A 20,728-nucleotide genomic window follows, 5' to 3' on the forward strand; every position below is an offset into this window, starting at 1 on the left:
AGTGCTGACAGTTTTCAGAAACAGTGTGCTGTCACTATTCAGAAAATTGTAAATAGATGAAATGTTATTTTGTCTTTGAAGAATTAGATTTTGTATATAAGGGAGTCTTTCCTCCCATACAGAACACGTTTTCTCAACATCTGAAAACATCATACTCACTTCATACACTCAAGCATTCGTAGCCTTCATAGCATCCTTGTAAACACTTTTTTGTAATCACTTTCTTGTAAACAACCATCTCTGTAAACATTCCATATATCAATAAAAGTTCAAGTGTACATATTCAAGCAATCTCCAAGTCTTAAGTAAGTTTTCTTTTCCTTCTTTAGTGTGTTTGTTTAATTAGACTTCTAGTCCAAAACAGGAAACACTATTGTTGTTATATTATTAACCTGTTAAACCGACGATCATACTTTGTTCGAGCACTCTGTTATAGTTGAATGTTTGCCATACAAATAACTGGACATCAACCAGGTACCTCTGAGTTCTTCGTACCTCTGAGTTCAGCCGTTAAGGCCTTATACTTGTACTGTGAGTGGCTGTCATGCTAAAACATGTCGAGTTCCATGTGCAAGGTTCTATGTCTAGTTGTTATAATGGTCATCTGACTATTTAACCGAGCATGCGTTGCGAATTTGGTATCAGAGCCTAATTTAACATTTTAATAATATAATTATAATAGTAAAGTACCTTGAGGATAGAAGTCGTAGATACAACTGATATCATATTTGTTTATTGTATATGAACAACAGATATTATTGTCCCTGTAGACCCTGTCAACCACAATTACCAGGTATTTATTGTCTCAGACATCCAACTATAACTAGCATAAAGAGAAGATTAGCATATATATCCAAAAGAATTATTAGTACTTTGAAGAAGCAAAAGTTTTATCTTGGATATCTTGAACATTCTTCATTTATTCGTAAATATAATAACACATAATTGCAGCATAAAGTTTTAGAAGCAAAAAGAATAACAGATCAAGTTTTAGAGACACTGAGAGAAGAAAAAGAGTTTTTAAGAAACCAGTTAGCCGTAACCCTAGAGAAAGGTAGACTATAGTTTATGATAGATTATCTTAATTTAGAAATTAGTGAACCTCAAAAAAGAAAAATAACTTTAGACCAAAATAGTTTAGTTTGTTATTTTCCATCAAGAAAGCATAATCATATTTTGCACAGTGAAGAAAATTCACAAGCCAATACTATTGTAGATCTTATTATTAGTCAAGCAGAAAATATAAAATTAGAAAATAATAAGCATAATCATTTGTTAAATCAGTTGTTAGAACATTTCTAGAAAAACTTCATATAAATAATTAGACAAAATTTAGACTATATTACATCTCAGTTAGAAGATAATAATAGAAATATTCAAAGGTTTCCTAGCAAAAGAGAGATAAAAGAGCTTGTTGATCTTATAGATAGTAAGCCGAAGCAAGTAGAACTTAGATCATTAGAAATAGTTGAACAGCTAAAATCAGAAGTTCAAAAAATTCAATTAGTACAAAAAGAGTTAAGTGAACAAGTAGATAAGTTGCATAATAAAATAGATAAGTTATTAGTTTAATGACAGATTCTAGAACTAGCAAAAAATATATTCAAGCTTTGAAATAAATTAGTAAATTAGATAAAGAACCAGTAGGATTAACAGATTTTTCAACACAAGTATCCAGTAGTAATATTCCCATTAGACAAAATAATTTGATTATCCAATTAGTTTTAAGTTTAGCTGAAAAATTAGATCAAGTTGAAGAACAAATAGCAGAAATAAACCAAGTTCTACATAACGCATCTTCATCACTTCCACCATCTTTGCTAGATAAATTAGAAAATTTAACTTTGAGTGCAAATAATAATAGAAGACCTAAGCTAAATCCTTTTGATAATAGAAAATGGAACTCTTTAGGAAAAAAGGAAAAGAAATAGTTAGAGCAGAAGATATTTATCCAAATGAAGAAGAAGCACAAGAATTCATTCGAAGAGGTTTTGAGAGAACACAGAAAAATAAATATAACTTGTATCAATTAGGTTTATTTGAAAACAGAAGTAGAATTGTAAGCAGCATCAGTCAACATGAAGTTAGCTGTATTGATAAAGAAGTCACACTTAATCTAATTAGTAAAGAAACAGTTACTCATTTGAGAAAATCACATTTTAGTCAGATTCATATAGGAACAATATTAATTGGAATAGCAGGATTAACCAGAGCACAAGTAGGTACAAAAGCTTTAGTATACATATATGATGATAGATGGGATAATCACCAACAAACAGCAATAGCAACAGCTGAAGTAGACTTAAGTTCAAACTTAGCAGTTATAGGTTGTATTCCAAATTATGTTATGACGATTAATGAATTTAGTAAATATATTAAAGTGAGCATAAGAACAAAAAATTATAATATGAAAGGAGAGTATAAAAATTTGTGTATTAGCCTAATGTATATAGGTAAAGTGTCTGATAGATATAATCATAAGTTTAATTTAGATTTTCAAAATTTAGTTCAAACATTTGGCAGTAAATATGTAAATATGATAGAAGCAAAACCCGTAGATAATAGCCTTTTAGAAGGAACTCAATGGACATTGCCTAATTTACAAGTAACACCAAATAGACAACCAGATAAAGTACAAATATATGAAACTAGTACAGGTCAAGCAACAATTATGTTTAGTAATTATAAGCAACTAGAAAAAATAGAAGAGGATGAGAGTTAAATTGAAAATGAAAGTATACATATGGCTTTTGATAATTTAGATATTAATTTGGTTGAACAAAATTTTGACTATATTGTAGATAAACTTATAGAAGATATTGATCATTTAGATGAAGAACAATATTTGGAAAAATATAAGACATATGATTTAGGACTACATAAAATTTCAGACAAAGAAATGAAAATTATAATCTTAGAAATAGGAGTAGAACACATTTTAGTATCAAAAGAATATAATAATTTATTAGAATTGAAAGCAGAATGTAATCCAGCAGAAGAAAGTAGTACATCAGGCGTAGAAAATCCAGGACACGCAAGCAGAACCGATCAACAATTTTTAAGACCAACAAATGAACAATATAATGAAAAAGCAAAAGTAGACTATATGGAAGAAAGTATGATAAAACCTAGAAAAAATAGGATTCCATATTTGAGAGGGTTAGAACAAATTAATATAGCTGGTAATATATTAAATTTAGATAATGTAGATCCACAAGATTGGGAAAGAACGATTGAGAGATGGGAAAAAGGCTACATACATGCAGCATTAATGTTAGATTTTAGTAATTCACAAAACATGTTAGATTACTTTGAACATACTTTGGATGGTTTAGTTTTTGATTATTTCCAGTCATGGAAAGTTCAAAATCTAGAACAACATCAGGCAGCTAAAACACATTTTAATATTGATGGTTTTGTTACTTTGATTAAACAAGAGTTTTTAAATCATAATAGGTTAGATGGCAGAAGTGAACAAGAACAAATAAGAGCAATCAGAAATTTAGAACAATTACAAATTTGCGATTTACAGTATATAGCTGAGTATACCATAGATTTCTTTAAATATTTAGGAAGAACAGATAGAATTAGTGATATTAATTTATTAGATACTTATATGACAAAAATAAAAGGACCAATAGGTGAAAAGATTTGGAATGAATGACAAAAGCATTCGAAGAAAAATGATATTGCTATAGGACCTAGAATTCAACATATATATGATATACTTAGACAAGAGTATAGTCAAATAAAGGCTAAGAGACAAATCAGGAAGCAATTTTACATGAGTTGTAAAAATATAGATTTACCACAACAGTATGGTTGCCATAAGAAAAATAAGCATAAGAAAATATACAAAAAGAAATATAAGTCATATAAACCCTACAAACAACATAAGAATTTCAGTATAAGACCTTCAAGAACATATAGGAAGAGAAAATATAGTCCAAAACAATTTAGAAAAAGAAGGGGCAGACCTTAGATTAGGAAATATAAAGCACCAAAAGATAAGAGTAGTTGTAAATGTTATTCATGTGGAGAAGCTGGACATATTAGACCTAAATGTCCAAAATTAGGTAAACAGTCGAAAGAAAAAGTACATTTGATGGAGTTGTTTAAGTTAGAAGAAGATGAGGATATTCAGTCAATATACAGTTTAGATAATTTAAGTGATAATGAGAGTATTTATAGTATAGAGAGTATTAACATGATAGATACAGATTCGGAAGATTCAAGTAGCACAAATAGTGATCTAGAAGAATATATGTGTGCATTCATAGAAGAACAGCATGAAGAAGAATATAAATACATTAATTTAGGTTGGCCAGAAAAATGTCATAAGTGTAATAAATTAGGTGCAAATAAATACTACAATACATACTCAATATTATGTGAAAAATGTTATAGTAATAGGTTATTAGAAGTTAATTCAGCAGAATCTGAAATATTAGGAAATATTGTTCATAGTATAGAAAAACCAAATAGTAGTTCCTTAATTACTATAAATTGCAAAATAGAATTAGCAAAAGAACATAAGATACAAACCATAGCTATGATAGATACAGGAAGTACAAAGAGTGTTATAAGAGAAGAATTAGTACCAGAAAAATAGAGACAAAAATTAGCAAAACCAGTAAGAATAACACAATTTGATGAGAGACCAGTTTACTTAACACATTGTATAAATAATAAGTTTATTAAAGTAGAAAAACAACAATTTAATTTACCATTAACATTTGTCTCACCAGTAGGATCATATCCATTTATTTTAGGATTAAATTTTTGAAAAGTTTGCAAGGTTTTTTATTTATGAACCCTAACATAACATTTTTCAAAAAAGGCATTACAATAACTGATCAAAGTAATACTGTAGAAGCATATAAAAACATAAGTATAGAAGAGACTAGTGGCCAAGATAGTTATCATTTAGAAAACTCAAAAGAAAATGATGAGCATAATAACGTAGAAGAGTTTGATAAAGACATTTTTGAACATGAATACCCGATTTTAGAAGAAGGAACCTGTATAGAAATATTATAGTTAGACAGACCAAAGAATTTAGAAGAATTGTTACAATTAGCAGAACAAACTAGGATTATAGGAGAAGACCCACAGTTACATTGGAGCAAAAATAAAATACTAGCAAAATTAGATATAATTAACCCAGATTTAACCATTAAGACGGCTGATATGCCTTGTAGTCTAATAGATAAACAAGAGTTTGAGCAGCAAATAAAAGAGTTGTTAAATTTAAAAGTAATTAGACCATCTAAGTCTAGACATAGATCATCAGCATTTATTGTAAGGAAACATTCGGAATTAAAAAGAGGTAAGGCTAGAATAGTTTATAATTATAAGAGATTAAATGATAATACATACGAAGATAGTTATAAATTACCAAATAAGGATGAGCTTATAAACAAAATTCAAGAGAGTAAATATTTTAGCAAATTTGATTGTAAATCAGGTTTTTGGCAAATAAGATTAGCAGAAGAATCAATTGAATGGACAGCCTTTACTTGTCCAGAAGGACATTTTGAGTGGCTTGTTATGCCATTTGGACTTAAAAATGCTCCATCGATCTTTCAAAGAAAGATGGACCAAATTTTCAAGAAATATGATAATTTTTGTAGTGTTTATGTAGATGATATTTTAGTACATAGTAAAAATAAAAATGAACATAGGAAGCATTTAGAGATAGTTTTACAAGAATTTATCAATAATGGAATTGTAATTAGCAAAAATAAAATAGCATTAGAAAAGCAAGATATAGAATTTTTAGGAATGTATATCAAGTCAGGTACAATCCAATTACAAGATCATATAGCTAAAAAGGTGTTAGAATTTCCAGATAAATTAGAAGATAAGAAACAGTTACAAGCATTTTTAGGATTGTTAAATTATGTAAGAAATTTTATCCCTGATTTAGGAAGAAAAATAGCAGTATTACATAGTAAAACTAGCAAAACAGGACAAAAATATTTTAATAGTGAAGATATTAAATTAGTTCAAAAAATAAAAGAAGAAATTACTAAACTTAAGCCATTAACATTACATTAGGTGATAGTTACAAGATAGTCGAAACAGATGCTTCATCATTAGGATGGGCAGGTATACTATACTAGAAAAGGCATAGGGAGTCTCCAAAGTCTGACGAACAAGTTTGTAGATATTCCTCATGAAAGTTTAGTGATGTACAGTCAAGATTACCATCAACAGATTTAGAAATTTTAGGGATAATTAATTCACTTGAAGCATTTTCTTTATTTTTACATAATGAAGTATTTATGATTAGAACAGATTGTCAAAATATAGTTTCTCATTATAACAAGATACATGCTAATAAACAGGCAGCCCGAAGATGGGTTAATTTTGTTGATTCAATTACAGGAAATGGTTTTAAACCAATTTTTGAACATATAAAAGGTAATGACAATACATTAGCTGATATCTTTGTAAACACGAAAATTCCTGCGATGAACGAGACAAGAAACACGTGTTCAAAATAATATTTGTATTGATGATTTAGGGGTTACAATCTCTTCTACAAATTTAGCCTCTGATTCTATCTTTGCAATGGGTGGATTTGATGTTGTTGGTCTAAAGGGCCGTCGGGGCTTGATCTTGGGATAAACAGTTGTGCAGATTTGTTGACGTCGTGGATCCAAAGGGCCGTCAGGGCTTGATCTAGGGATGAACGAATGATGAACGATGGACACTTTCTTCAAGGGCCTTCGGGGCTTGATCTTGAATTAGCGGAAGTTCTTCAAGGGCCGTTGGGGCTTGATTTTGAATGAGGATTTGACGAAGAAACGAAGAGAGCTCTCTTGATCCTTCGGGATTTGCTTGGGAGCTTTTGAGTTTCAAAGCTTCAAGGTTGTGGTATGAGGTGAATTGGTTATGAATTGGTCTCCCCAAAATGAATGCCTTGGCCTCCTATTTATAGAATTCCAAAACTTGATTTTTTTGGATTTAAATAATTAGATGAAATAAATCATTTCTGCCAGGTGTTGACACGTGTCCTGTTTGATGACTTTTTCGATTTATTTTGATTTTTCGTTTAGTCACATGCTATGTGTAAAATTTATGTGACACATAAACATTGAAATTTTAATTATTGATCAACATTTATTTTACCGAAATTTCGATGTCTACAAATGCCCCCACTTCAAGGCGCGTCGTATACATGTGCTTGTCACGTGTAGAAGATGCGTTTTTGAAGTCCCTTACTGCAGAGGTTGATCCAAGGGCCGTTGAGGCTTGATCTTGAACTGGGTTGGTGATTTCTTCAAGGGCCGTTGGGGCTTGATCTTGAACTTTGTTTGAAATTTCTTCAAAGGCCGTTGAGGCTTGATCTTGAAGGTTGAAATTGGACCACAAGGAGCTTCATGTGGTAGATGATCTTTCGCTTTGGTAGTGGGTGAATCGGCACGTATTTTGTTGCGCTTGTTGACTTTCCACAGCTTTGATCTTGAACTGGTTCAGAGGATTTTCTGGTTTCCTCCAATTGTTGGCTTTCCACAGGCTTATTCTTGAACTGGTTGGAGGATTTTCTGGTTTCCTCCAATTGTTGACTTTCCACAGCTTATTCTTGAACTTGGTTGGAGGGTTTTCTGGTTTCCTCCAAGGGACTTTCCACAGACTTAATCTTGAGCTGGATTTGATTCAAGGGTGATGGACACTTGATCTTGAATCAGACTTGTAATTTCTTTAAAGGCTGTCAAGGCTTGATCTCGAACTTAAACATGACCACGAGCAGTTTCAGGACATGCATGCTTTGAAAGATCAAGGAAGTTCGCAGCATTTTCATATGAACCCTGAGCAGTTTGGTCAACGGTATGATCTTCAAGAGTGATGGGCGCTTCTTCCAGTTGGTGACTTAATCTTTAAGGATTTGATTCAAGGGTGGTAAATCGGCACGTGTAGCTCACAACGTCTAGCGGGTCGACCCAAGAATTTGAGGGTCGAAACAGGTCCACCAAACCCAGAGTGATTGAAACCCTAATGATATGAGATACTTTTGATTTTGAAGAAGTAACGGATGAATCGACTCGTGTTTTGTTGTGCTTATCTCTACATGCTTCAATGTATCATTTTCCCTTGCCTTATCTGTTCTTCAGGCAGATGTGGTATTTTCTCTAGAAGCATAAGATGTTGAAACAATGGGTATTTCGATAGCAGTGCTAGGTAAGCAATCAGGGAAGGGTTCCAAGCAGTTGGTTCTAGATCGGAAGTTTGATACCAAGTGCTGTCTGATTGCTTTCTTTCTCCTTGTCCCGCAGGTAAAAACAAGGACAAAGAAAAAGATAGGGAGAAAGCATGATATGAAATACTCTTGATTTCGAAGAAGTGGTGGCGATTTGACAGCGTTGCACAGCGAGGCTTTGTTCTTCGACGATGGTGCCGCCAATATGTTTGTTGAAACTTCTCGAGCTCTTGGATTCAACTCAGACTCCTTCTGCTGGGTTAGTTGATTGTGCAAGGAAAGGGAGACTTGATCTTGAAGGAAATCAACACGTTGTCTCCACATGCTTCAAGGTATCATTTTCACTTGCCTTATCTGTTCTTCAGGAAAATATGGCATCTTCTTCGGAAGTACATCAGCAACTGAAGACGAGTACTCAAGAGCAAGGCCAGGTAAGCAACTAGGCAAAGGTTCCCGGTAGTCGGTTCTTTGCCGGGAGTTTGAGTGGAGGTTCCGACATATTGCTTTCTTTATCCTTTTCTTTGCAGGTAAGAACAAGGACAAAGGAAAGGACAGGGAGAAAGCATGATATGAGATACTCTTGCTTTCTACCCTGGTGATATGAGATACTTTTGCTTTGGTGTCATTTGTTTGCAGAGGTACTCCAGGAGAGGAAGAAAACTGGGTATTTCGAGAGGCTCTGCTGAGAGTGTACTCTCGGAAATGAGGAAGGGTTGGGCATTTTGCAGGTCTGCCTTGCTATGGACGGTGAAGGTGGACAGTTATAGGAAGTTCTTTAATACCTGTAGAGGTACTATTCTTTCACTCGTGTTGGCAACCATTGAGTGATTGATCAGTATGGCTCCACGCGCTTTCTTCTTCATCAGAAATCTTCGACAAATTGCCCGTAATTTCCGCAAAGCTAAGTGTGCATGTGACAGGTGCTGACGAGGCTGAAAAAGACTGGCGCCTCTTCGATATCTGAGATCGGCGCTTCGACAAATTATCCGTGATTTTCGCAAAGCTGAGTGTGCATGTGATAGGTGCTGACGAGGCTGAAAAAGACTGGCGCCTCTTCGATATCTGAGATCGGCGCTTCGACCAATTATCCATGATTTTCGCAAAGCTGAATGTGCATGTGATAGATGCTGACGAGGCTGAAAAAAAAGACTGGCGCCTCTTCGATATCTGAGATCGGCCCGTGGTTTCTGAGCAGCCCAGCTTTTGAGAAAGCAGACGTCTCTTCGATCTCTGAGCTTCCGTCTTCGATTTCTGAACTCGCCTCTTCAATTTCTGAAGCTCCGTTGAGTGCTGATTTTAAAAGAGAGGCACACATCACATTCCAAAGCACACTTGAATTTTCCGCCTGTAGAAGCTCCCTACTTGCACTTCTAAGAACTTGATTTGTCCGACCTCTTCTTTTTCTTCACACATTCGAAAATGTCTTGCCCTTCTGACCGTCGTCTTAACTTGAATGTCGGGGAAGATAGTGACATATCTTCTTCAAACAACATTTGGCAGCCGTCCTTCGTATCTCCCAATGGTCCTCTTACAGTTGGGGATTCTATGATGATGAACGATACAACCGCTTCGGTGGTGGCCAGAAATCTTCTCACTCCTAGAGACACTAGGATACTTTCCAGGCGGTCCGACGAGCTGGCTGTTCAGGACTCTCTGGCCTACAGCGTCCGATGTGCAGGTTCAGTTTCAAACATGGGCCAACGCCTTCTTGCTTGATCTCGTCAGGTTGAGTCGTTGATGGCTGAGGTGGCCAGTCTTCGGCAAGAGGTCAGGGTGCTTAGGCATGAGAATAAAGAGTTGCACATGCTCGCAACTAATTACTCAACAAGCATGAAGAGGAAACTTGACCAACTGCAGGAGTTCGAAGTTCGGATTCAGAGTGATCATCAGAGGTTTGTGACGTTACTCCAGCGGCAACTTCTGCCTTCGTCCTCTGGCGCTTCACCAAGTGTTGAAGCTCCGGATAATCAATCTCTGGTGCTTCGTCTTTCTGGAGCTCCGCCGAGTGATGAGGCGCCACCTGATCATCCTTGAAGATCCCTTCCTGTAAATTTGATTGGACTTTTTTTTTTTTTTTTTTTTTTTTTTTAACGTACTTGTAATTTTTTTTTTGGAGATATCAATGGACATGCTTTATTTTATTCAGTATGCTGTGCTAAATACAAATAAAATGTATATCTGACTAAAATGCGTTACTTCCTTCTTTTTCTTTTTTTTTTTAAAATTTTTTTTTTCTCTTTTTTTTTATTTATTTTTCTATTTTTTTTAGATGGTGCTTAACACATCCATTTCCTTTTAGATGGTGACTAATGCACTATTCTTTTACTCCCTATTTTTAGACGAAAATTCGTCGTCTTCCCCCTGCTTTCTTCCTTTCAATTATTCATACTTGCTAATAGTAGCATACACCATGACCTGTCTTTCTTGTTTTTTTCTTTTTTTATCATTTCCTTTTGGATGGTGCCTGTCAATCACTTCTTTTCCTTGCTTTCGGTGGCTGGTCACCATTTGAAAACCCTTTTTTTTTTTTTTTTTTTTCTTTTTTTTCTTTATATATGGTGCTTTGTAGGGATGGAACTCGACGGACGGTGAGCTACAGTCGAGGCTTCATGACCGGCTAGTCGTTTGACGGCGGTTTATTGAAGTTCTTCGTTGTTGTTTGTCACGGACGGAGAGAAGGCCTTTGGGTGTGAGTTGACAAACTTTGGTTTTGTCAATCTCATTCAAAGGCAGCAGCCATGGCGGAAGTGCAGAAGCAGCTGGAGCTTGAGGTAGAATGCAAGGCATTGAGCTTCGCTACCGGCTAGTCGTTTGACGGCGGTTTATTGAAGTTCTTTGTCGTTGTATGGGCTAACAGTCAAGACCTTGTCTGATTCCAAGATTCCTGCTTTCATCCAGTTAATTTTCCTCCCTTTTACTGGTTTGTCATACCCGTCAATGAAATCAAACGAGCTCTTGAATTCATTGGGCAGATTGAGAAGTGCAAAGTCAGCGAAAGCAAATCTGCCTTGGTAAGCAATGTTGTGAATGCAAAAGGCTACTTTGGCGGTCTTGTATATGCCTTTAGGCTTGTATATGGCTTTCAGGTAGCATGGAAGCAGGGCGGTGTGCCAATCGTTGGCAATGAAAACAACTTCTTCCCCATATGGTCTAGAAAAAATATTTGCTGCTGTTAAGGTTCAGAAATCTTGGTGCCACTAGAGCTGCCTGTCATAGAAGGCTGAATCTAAATTGATTGTCCTTGAAATCGACTCCAGCGACCGGACCATAAATTTTGGATGCAGTTTTCCCCATACCCTTTCGAGAAACAATGGTTGATCCACGAAAACACGATCAACTCCTCGTTTGTAGCAGTGAAAAAAATCGAACTGTTTCGGTTTTATCTCCCACTTTAAGCTCAACTATGACTTCTGTATCCCATGCATACTTGTACTGATCATAACGCGGAGAAATCGTCATCACTCGATGCCCATTTGCAGCCATAGCCGGTGGGAGGCCTCCAAGAACATCACCATGTCCACCAGTTTTACTCCATGGACCAACCTCAGTTCCCAGAAACACTAAATTCATCCCACTTCCACAAACAATGACTCCTGAAGTCTTCCTAGTGCTGTTGACGGTTTTGCCCCTCGTTTGCCTTGCAGCTGAATTGGCTATGATTCTGACTCGGAGCTCGTCCACCGAGTTCAAAGCTCTCAACCCATTGTGAGTCAGGGTCTGTTTTTCCAAAACTCATTTTCTTAAATCCTGTTTTCGGGTTTGATCCGGACGATACAGCGCCATAGCTGACATGAGAACTTGTGGAGGCAAAGCTTGAAGCAGTGATAGTTGCCATCAACTTCGTAATTCTATTATGTTCTACTTCCCACAGAAGCAGTTGAGCTCCTCACAGCAAGCTGCAGATGGATGATTCTTTTTTTGTGTGGTTGTGTGGTGAAGGCATCGCCATCGCGACTGTTTCGATTCCGGCATCTGATTTTGGAGCCCTTGGTGGAGAGAAGGCTGAAAGGAGGTGGCGGGTCGGATATGGACCGGAGTCTGTACCCGAGGAGTGTCGCGAGGCTGGGGTTGCAAGGGAAGATAATCTCCCTAACATTGTGAATGAACTGGGGGATGGGGACGTTGGTGGAGCTGTGGATGATGTCCTTTATGATTCCATCTATCCATGCCGTGGCGGCAGAGGAGCCGTCTTCCATGGCGGAAATTGTTCTTTGGTGAGACTTTTGTCGCCCATGAGCGCGATCACGACGGTGTCGTCGAAGACCATTTGGATGGCGGTGGAGGTGACCGGAGCCAAATCGAAGGGGCAGAGTTCTCGCTCCACTGGCAGATGCACGTTCATGTCGCAGAGGGAGGCAAGGGCATTGCCGTCAACGGAGGTGACGGAGATGAGGAAGGTGCCTTTGGCCTTGGCGCAGGGGACGAGGCGGAGGAGCTCCTCGGTGGTGCCGGTGTCTAGCGGCGTCGTTTAGATCTACAGCTGGGTGAGATCAGAGAGTGTGGCTAGGTTGACCTTGACGAATTCAGCGTGTTAAGGTTCATCAGCACGATCCGATGGACTAAGAAGCAGAATGGGCCTCTTGCGTGGCCTATGGCATCAGCCAGTCTTTGGGCTTCTGGGCAAATAAATTGGAAAGAGGCCTGGGTTTTGACTTTTTTTTTTCTGTCGGTGGAGAAGAGCTGGAGGGAGACGTGTGAAGCTTGGGCCTGGATGGAAACGCGTGGAGCTTGGGCCTGGGTGGCCTCCTTTTGAGGGCTGATGGATATACATACATATATATATATATATATATATATATGTATGTATATGTATGTAAAAGAAATCTTTATTTTATTTTTTTATTTTTTTATTATTATTTATATATATATATATATATATTTTTTTTTTAAATACATAAAACATATGTTTTTTTTTTATTTTTTTTATATTTTATTTTGATGTGACTGAACTCGAAATTTAATGTTCGAGCTGCCTACGTACCCCTCCAAGGAAAAGATCAAGTCAAAACGTAGTTCAGATGCATTTTTTTTTCTGATGATTTTGCCGTACACAGTTTATGCTCTTGCGGGCCAGGAGCTTTGGTTGTGGCCTTTTAGGGGTAGTAGCGCTTCAAGAATCTTCCATTGATAGGGCCAATCTTCAAGCCGTCTTCTGCCATGATTAAGTAGGCGCCGTTGGTGTAAACCTCTTGTATTACGTATGGTCCATCCCACTTTGATGTGAACTTGCTTTTCGTCTTGTGAGTTGTGATGATAGGCCTACGCAATGCGAGGACGAGATCTCCAGTTTGGAAAGACCTTGGGCGGACCTTCTTGTTGAATGCCTTGGATAGCCGTGCTTGGTAGCATTCTAAGTGTTGTTGAGCTTCGAGCCTTCTTTCGTCGAGTGCTTCCAACTCTTGAAGGCGCAACTTTGCATTCTCCTTCTCAGTCAAGCCTTCTTGCATAGCCATTCTCAGTGAGGGGATTTGACTTTCGAGCGGTAGAACAGCTTCCACGCCATATACAAGAGAATAAGGCGTAGCTTGGGTAGGAGTCCTATGTGTCGTCTGATATGCCCAAAGTGCTTCGCTTATTCTTTCGTGCCAGTCTCTCTTTGTTCGGCCGATCACTTTCTTTAAGAGATTGCACAATGTTTTGTTGAATGCTTCTGCAAGACCGTTGACCGGGGCATGATACATGGAAGACTTATGCTGCTTGAACTTGTATTTCTCACATAGCTCATCCACGAGTCGGTTGGAGAATTGCTTTCCGTTGTCAGTGATGATGTAGCGAGGCACCCCATATCGGTGGATGATGTGCTCCTTGATGAAACGGACGACAGTTTCCTTCTTTACTTCCCTTAGTGGTATGGCTTCAGCCCATTTGGAGAAGTAATCTGTTGCAGCTAGGATGTAAGCTTCTCCTGCAGATGATTTTGGAGTAATTGGTCCTACGACGTCCAATCCCCATGCATCGAATGGCCATGAAGCAGCTGTAGGGTGTAATGGCTCAGGTGGTTGGTGTATGAAGTTTGCGTGGAATTGGCAGGCTTGGCACCTTTTGGCATATTCCAAGCAGTCCTTCACCATGCTTGGCCAGTAGTAGCCCATTCTTTTGAGCTGGAAATGTAGCTTTGGTCCAGATTGATGCGCCCCGCATACGCCTGAGTGTGCTTTTTCCATGGCTTGATTAACTTCTTCCTCACCTAGGCATCTCAGAAGTACTCATTCGAAAGAGCGTCGGTAGAGTGTTTCTTTGTAATAGAGGAAGCGAGGTGCTCGTCGACGTATTTCGGAGCGGTGTCTAGGATCATCTGGAAGTTTTCCATGCTCTAAGTAATCGATCAGCGGTTGTCTCCACTCTTCAACATCGACTGGAAGTACTAAGATGACATTTGTATCATCTAGTAGCATTTCAGTGACGAGGGGGATCACCCATCTTTGGCAGACTGGCACGTCTGCAGCTTCATCTTCTCCTAATGTCATGCTTGAGGCTAGGTTGGCAAGAGCGTCTGCCATTTGATTTTCTTTTCTTGGCACATGCTCTAGTGTCACAGTCTCAAACTCTTGTAGCAGTTGAGTTGTCAGCCGAAAGTATGGGATGAGATCATCTTTCTTCACCTCATATTCAGTTAAGAGTTGATTGATTATGAGCTTGGAGTCGCCAAATATCTCAAGGGCTGTGATTCCCATATTGATCGCCATTTGGAGTCCGATGATCAGTGCTTGGTACTCAGCGACATTGTTAGAGCATAATTCGCTTAGTTGAAAGGAATAAGGTAATATATGCCTTTGTGGCGACATGAATACTACTCCTGCCCCCGCTCCGTCTGCTCGTGCAGATCCGTCGAAGAACATCGTCCATGTCGGGAAGATGTCGATGTAGAACACTTCCTCGTCAGGCAAGTCGTCTGAGATTTTCCAATCAGCTGGGATTGGGTGATCGGCAAGAAAGTCTGCCAGCGCTTGTCCCTTTACGGCTTTAGCTGGGATGTAGATGATCTCATATTGGTTAAGAAGCAACGCCCATTTAGCGAGTCGCCCTATCAAGACGGGTTTGGACATGACGTATTTGACTGGGTCAACTTTTGCAACCAAGTGGATGGTGTAAGCATGCATGTAATGCCTGAGTTTTTGGATGGCGAACACCAAGGCAAGGCACATCTTTTCTATTGGGGAGTAGTTCAACTCGGCGCCGGTGAGGGTTCGACTGAGATAGTAAAGCGCTCATTCTTTCTGGGATTCATTCTCTTGCGCCAAGAGTGCTCCAACTGAACTTTCCTGAGCAGCGATGTACAATATGAGTGGTTTCCCGGGCACAGGCGCCCCCAAGACAGGTGGACTTGACAAATACTTTTTTATGCTTTCAAAAGCATTGTGGCATGCTTCGTCCTATACAAACGGAACATCCTTCTTCATGAGTCTGCTGAACGGTTGACAACGCCCTGCAAGGTTAGAGATGAAGCGTCTGATAAAGGCAAGCCGTCCTTGTAGACTTTTTAGCTCGTGTAGGTTTCTTGGCTCAGGCATGCTTTGAATGGCCTTGATTTTTGATTGGTCCACTTCAATACCACGGTGCTTGACAATGAAGCCGAGGAACTTTCCGGAGGTGACGCCAAACGCACATTTTAATGGGTTCATCTTGAGGTTGTATTTTCGTAGCCTTTCGAACACTACTCGCAAATCCTTCAAGTGATTTGATCTTTTCTTTGTTTTGACCACCACATCGTCCACATAACATTCTACGTTTTTGTGTAGCATGTCATTGAAGATTTTCTGCATTGCGCGTTGATATGTAGCTCCAGCGTTCTTTAGACCAAAGGGCATCACCTTGTAGTAGTAGATACCTTTTGGAGTGCGGAATGCTGTTAGTTCCTCGTCTTCGAGAGCCATACGAATTTGATTGTATCCAGAAGAGCCGTCCATGAATGACAGTGCCTCGTGGCCAGTGGTTGTGTCCACCATGATTTCGATGATTGGCAAGGGGAAGTCGTCCTTTGGACAAGCGTCGTTGAGGTCCCGGAAGTCTACGCAAACACGTATTTGTCCAGATTTCTTAAGGACGATGACGATGTTGGAGATCCACTTGGGTATTGCACCTCTCGAATGAATCCTGCTTCGATTAGCTTGTCAATCTCTGCCTCAATTTGTGGAATGAGCTCGGATCGATAGCGTCTTTGAGTTTGCTTTATTGGTCGTGTTCCAGGCTTGACTGCAAGATGATGCACAACGATGACAGGGTTAAGGTCGGGCATTTCCTTGTAAGTCCAGGCAAAGACGTCTTTGTACTCTGATAGCAGTTGGTAGTACTCCTCTATCTCGTCTGCTCTTAGCAGTGCACTTACAAAGATAGGTTTTTGCTCCTCTTCTGTGCCCAAGTTGAGCTCCTTGAGATCGTCAACCGTGGCTTGCCCCCCCATCCTCAAGTTGTGGTGGTGCAGCAGTGACATCTTCTTCGAGGGTTTTGTCTTCTTTGCCTTCTTAGATCGTGATGTGGAAGACATCTTGGACTTCCTTTTTAGTGTCGTCCTCTTGGGTTTGTTGGTATGCAGATTGTCCAGTATGGATGATTGTGCGCCTTCTTACTATCAGTGGTCCATTTGCGTCAACCTCCAATATTGCTTGACGCTTCATCCTTGAAGGAATTGAGCTTCGAATATCGCCTTTTTCTACTAGCCTGCCGAGCTTTTCTTCCTTTGACGTTGTTTCCCTATTTCCAGAAAACTTCATGTTGTCTTCAAGTCTTTCCAAAGCTGACTGACAAGGAGGAGAGCTAGCCGTGTTGCTTTGCTTATTAGGTTTTGACAACCTTTCAAAAATAGAGCTTCGGGAGGTTGGCCTGTTAAGCCTCTTGAAGACGGATGTTCGGTTTTGACCACCAATGTGATCAAGGGCTGACGTTCTGGGTCTTGAACGATTCATCCTATCGAAGACTGGCGTTCGAGGGGTGGATTTAGGCTCCTCTTGATCTTGTTCAATGCTCACACTGATATGTTGAGTGCTAGCATTTTTCGCTTGGCTTGAAATCTTCACGGGTGCATTTGGTGTGAATCCAAGTCCAGCTTTGTTGTTGTTAACTCCGTAACCATGCTTCTTCAACTTCTTTTGAGTCTCGGTGAGTTCACGTTCTTTATTGTTGACGGTGTTTGAAACCTTTTTTCCAGGATTCGAAGAAGAAGCGAAGTCGTACCTAGCTTTTGACATGAGTTTGTAGGCGTTCGGATCAAAACCTTCTTCAGTCCTCTTGGTTGGGAGAAAACTTGGTTCCGCTCTCTTTGGTAGAGCTTTTACGAAGCCTTGTGGTAATCTTGCAACCTTAGCGTTGCTTAGCTGTGTCAGAGGTAGAACTGCATTCGTCTTGAGCAACTTTACATTATCTATGTACCGTTGTGCATCAGCTTTGCTTATTTCGGTTTCGAATGGGGATTGACCATTCTTTCTTCTTGACATCGGGATGTATCGGAAAACGGGTGTGTTTAGTACATTTGAGGGCGTCCTACTCCCTTTGGTTGTTGCAGGTTTAGCAAGCTCATCATCGTTCTTGCTTGAAGACGACATGGCTTCTTCTTCTTGCTTCTTGGGCATGGCTTGCCACTCCTGCTTTTTAGGTGTTGCTTTACCCGTGGATTTGATCTCTTTTGGAAGAGCTTCGAGCACCATGTCTTCATCTATGTAGAACTTGGCGTCTGCGAAATGTGATTCGGCTTCGGTGAATGGTTTGGTGTCGCCATAGATCACCTTCACTCTTTCTCGGTAGAATTTCAAGCATTGGTGAAGGGTGGACGGAACTACTCCATTTGCATGGATCCAAGGCCTTCCTAAGAGCAAGCCGTAGGAAGTTTTTGCATCAATCACGTGGAATATCGTGTTTGACTTGAGTTCACCAATAGTCATCTCTACTCGGATCATGCCCATCGCTTTTTGTCCTCCTTGATTAAAACCTTGGATTAATAGACGACTTAAGGACAGTTCATCCGCCTTGATGCCGATTGTAGTCATTGTTGACTTTGGCATGATGTTTATGGCTGATCCACCATCCACAAGCATGCGATTAACTTTGTGCTCCCTTACGTACCCAGAGACGAAGAGAGGACGGTTGTGAGGCTTGGATCCTAGCAGTAAGTCTTCGTCGGTGAAATGGATTGCGTCCTTGATGGCACAGCATGTGGCACATTCATGTGGTCGAAGCTTCAAGCCTTCGTTCTTGCTTTCTTGCACTTCGTGGTCATTGGGACTTTCCAAGACTGCTGCTAATGCTAATCGCATCTTCTTTGGTAATCGCAGCGCTTCCTCAATGCTGAAGTGTGTTGGCAGACCTTCTTCGAGAGTGAGAGTTTTTTCTCCCTCAGTGGTGATATCTTTGCCTTTTGAAGGTTCTTCTATTTCTACTTCGACCATGTGGCATGCAGCGATAGTGCACTGTTGGAAGAAGTCATTCGGGAAGTACTCGTGCAATGAGATAGGAATGCGTGGCTCTTGCTCCATAGGTTCCCCAGCATACATTGGCTTATCAACTTTTACGTTTCTTTTGGGCTTCCTACTGTTGCGGGGATGGTGCTTTCTCACTTGTTCCACCTTTTGTCTTATGGCTTGTGGTTTTGGTTTCCTTATTTTTTTGTAGGTCACCAATGTCCATCCTTCTTCATCATCGGCATGTGCATCTTGTTCGTTTGCCCCCGGTGATGGTTGCGCAGAAGGTATCGTGTAACTTCAACATTGATAGGAATGGTCAAGTGCTACTTGGAGAGGCACGGGATTGAAAGTTCCAAATGCAATTGTAGTAGTATGTGTCGCGGCCGTGTCTTTGAGGTCGAGCTCGATTCGCCCTTGTTGTGCTAGCTTCATGATGAGCTCTTTGAGGACGAAGCATTTACCCACAGGATGGCTCACGATTTGATGGTACTTGCAGTATTTAGGATCGTTTATGGGATTCATTTCTTCAGGCCGCTTGCATTCGGGTAGCTCGATTACCTTCTTTTCTAGCAAATCGTCTAACATTGCATCCATGTCTGAATCAGGAAAAAGGTATACCTTCTGCTCCAATTCCCTCAAGGTGCTTTTGTACCTTTCTTGGGTGCGGGGAGGCTCACTTTTCTTTATCTCATTTGCTTTAGTTTTGGAGGAGATCTTGATAGGCGAGGAGGCGGTCTTGACGGGCGCAGTGCTGATGGTGAACGCTTCCTTGGGGGGTTTCTTCCCAGTCTTGTCTACATTTGGGGAGAGCACCTTATCCTTCTTGAAGTCGGTGATCGGGTCTTTCTTCCCTTGATGGGCAATACTTAGCTCCATGTCATGGGCACGGGTGGCTAACTCTTCAAATGTCGGTGGTTTGATGCCTTGAAGGATATAGTGTAACCCCCATTGCATGCCTTGGACGCACATCTCAATCGAAGAGATATCCGAGAGCCTGTCCTTGCAATCGAGGCTCAGATTGCGCCATCGGTTGATGTAGTCCACGACTGGTTCATCCCTCCATTGCTTCGTGCTTGTCAGCTCTAGCATGCTCACGGTGCGACAGGTGCTGTAGAAGCGGTTGAGGAATTCCCTTTCCAACTGTTCCCAGCTGTTGATGGATTCGGGCTCCAGGTCTGTGTACCACTCAAAGGCGTTTCCTTTTAACGAGCGCACAAACTGCTTGGCGAGGTAATCTCCTTCCGTCCCTGCATTGTTGCAGGTTTCGACGAAATGTGCGACATGTTGCTTCGGATTTCCTTTTCCATCAAACTGCATGAACTTTGGTGGTTGATAACCCCTTGGCATCTTTAGGGCATCAATCTTCTTGGAGTAGGGCTTTGAGTAGAATGATGAGGTATGTGAGCTCCCCTCGTACTGCGCCTTGATGGTGCTGGCGATCATCTCTTGTAGTTGTTGGATAGAAAGAGATCCCATGAGTGCCTCTGTTTGGCCTGGCTCCGGCTTCACATCGATTTTCTCCACCGGAGGCTCTTCATCCTCGTCGTTTTCCTTCTTTACTGAACCATCCCCTTGCTCGATTTTCATGTTGGGCTTTACATCTAGTTGGTTGACGAGTGCGGCGATTTGCTGGTCTTTTTCTTCCACAATCCGTGTTAGCCTTGCAATTGCTTCATTCATATGAGCCAGCTGCTCATCGATTGAAGTCGCTCCAGTAGTCATGACTTGCATGGCTGAGTTGCCACTTGTGTCGGCATCGGAAAGCATGAAACCAGAGTACTTCCTTGGGCTTTCCTTCCTTGGCGCCTTTAGCGAAGCCAGGGTGATCAAAGGTTCATGCCTCAGGTGCTCTTGTTCCTTCGGCGGAGTTGATGCAGGGGTGGAAGATGCGGCAGAAAGAGCTCTTGCCTTGCTTCGAGTTATGACGCCCGAAGTAACACCGCTTACGGTGATAACGTTCTTGTTCCTTTCATTGGCTGCGAGAACAACTTGAGCCTTCTTTGATGCCATTTGTGCTTTTTGCTGATTCAAAGATAGAGATGAGAGGTAGAGATTATCCCACCGGGTGTGCCAAATTTGTAAACACGAAAATTCCTGCGATGAACGAGACAAGAAACACGTGTACAAA

General features: G+C 40.1%; 1 pseudogene; it reads right to left on the reverse strand.

The window, feature by feature from the left end:
* Positions 1 to 10,552: 10,552 nt before the first annotated feature.
* Positions 10,553 to 12,041, reverse strand: LOC114823111 (granule-bound starch synthase 1, chloroplastic/amyloplastic-like; annotated as a pseudogene).
* Between the last annotated feature and the right edge of the window lie 8,687 nt (positions 12,042 to 20,728).

This window comes from Malus domestica, chromosome 16 (assembly GCF_042453785.1).
Source record: "Malus domestica chromosome 16, GDT2T_hap1".
NCBI lineage: Eukaryota > Viridiplantae > Streptophyta > Magnoliopsida > Rosales > Rosaceae > Malus > Malus domestica.